The sequence below is a fragment of the Prionailurus bengalensis genome, chromosome E3 (assembly GCF_016509475.1).
Source record: "Prionailurus bengalensis isolate Pbe53 chromosome E3, Fcat_Pben_1.1_paternal_pri, whole genome shotgun sequence".
Lineage (NCBI taxonomy): Eukaryota > Metazoa > Chordata > Mammalia > Carnivora > Felidae > Prionailurus > Prionailurus bengalensis.
Genome location: NC_057357.1, coordinates 16,658,548 through 16,660,323, shown reverse-complemented (window position 1 = coordinate 16,660,323; position 1,776 = coordinate 16,658,548). Strand labels below are relative to the sequence as shown.

General features: G+C 42.1%; 1 pseudogene; it reads right to left on the bottom strand.

The window, feature by feature from the left end:
* LOC122472066 lies at positions 1 to 1,087 on the bottom strand (annotated as a pseudogene).
* Between the last annotated feature and the right edge of the window lie 689 nt (positions 1,088 to 1,776).

The following is a 1,776-nucleotide window of genomic DNA, read 5'->3' as shown; positions in this document are numbered from 1 at the left end:
TCACATTTTGTGAAAACATACAACTTGTAAAAGCTCCTTTGTGGGTACATAATAAAGTCCCATGTGTTCGTTCTCTTTCCAGTATTATTCATTGACCAATTCCAAAGAAAAAGAGCCATTTGATACAGTGAACTGCCCGCTGGCTGTTGCTATGTAAATTGTCTACTGCTTCTCACTGGCTGTATCAAGGGTCACCTGCTTTGATTCTCCTTTGTTTTGAAGTTCTTCCAAATCTAACCTCTCAGCCAGAGACTTGGATTAAGTGATCAACAGTGGCATCACCTGAAGTTTTTAGGTATCTTCTCTGTGCACAATTATCTTTCTCCATTAGTGTGGGGGGAGTCCTGAATACTTACTCAATTTCACTGGCACCATCCATTACTGGATCAATTGCCACTGTTGCACTGCTCTTATCAAGCTCAAGCTGGGAATCATCAGATGTTTTGGTCTGTTTGGTACTAGGTCCTGCTTCCTGATTACTGTGTGCAGAAGCATTGCTACAGTGAGAACTGTCACCGGTGTCTTCTGCTCCACTACTATCTTCAATCTGTTGTTTCTTGCCTCTCTGTAGTCTGTTCCTGGCCTGTATCTTCCGTCCTTCCTCAGTGTTGTGACTGAGTGCCTGCTGATTATTGCTTGTTGATCCCGGCTAATACTCTCTCTTGATGAACTTCACACTCATCACAGCTTGGATAACTTTTGCTGATGAGTGCATCAAAGTTTGAGTCTGGTCTTAGTGATTTTTTAGAAACTAGCCTTTTCCTACAGGTAGGACGTTCTTTATTGCCACTTCCGAGGGCTGTGGTAATGCAGTCTGCACAAAACCTATGTAAACACTCCTTTGCTCTTCATGGTGTTCTTCAACATATCCAAACAAATTGGGCACATTAGTTCTTTGTGTAGACTTGGAAGTGAAACCACAATGTCCAAGTCATCCGTTATTGCCTCCTGAGGTGTTGGTTGTAATTCCTATAAGCTGAGTTCCCATTTTGCTTACTGGTTGAATTCCGTTTGTCTGCACAGCCTGAGAGGTCTCGGCTCCTGCCTCAGCCCTGGACTCGCTGGCTGTGGCCAGACCCAGACTCATGTACGAGCCGTACAATATCAGAACATATTTCTTAATGAAAAATGGCCTGAAATGAAAATCAGTGGTTGATCTGGTGACTGAAATCTAGGAAAAGCTAAGAGGCATCTCATCATTTTTTAGCCAGAAGACTATTTTATAATTGACTTTCGAATCCTGAATATATAGGGATCATTAAGAGCCTGAAGGATGACTTAAAATTTTCAACTGAACTACACTAACCTGATATTCATGAACCTGGGAGTGGGGGTGCGTGTGAAGGCCTCAGGACTGGACCCTGTGAATGCCAAGAATCTACTGTAGGTTTGAATCCCAAATTTGCCTTGTCACAGAGGCAGTATTCTAAAAATCTTGCTGTTAACTATCACCTTGCTTCAGTGGCAGGGTAATCCTTGAGCTACTCATTTGTGCTTTAGTCTCACTGCCATAGGAGACTCAAACAAAGGTGAGATATTTTTACATTCTTTGCTTCTCTATCCAAGTAGCCTCTGTGTTCTGAGTTTGGGCTCCCCATCCTTAGAGAGTTCCTGATGGCTTTTATGTTGCAAAGCTGGGGAAAGAGAGAGTGCAGGTAGGGTTGCCAGATAACATATGGGATGCTCAGTTAAATTTGTATTTCAGATAAACTAGTAATAATTCTTTAGTCTAAGTACACACCCCCAATTATTTGTTGTTTATCTGACATACAAATT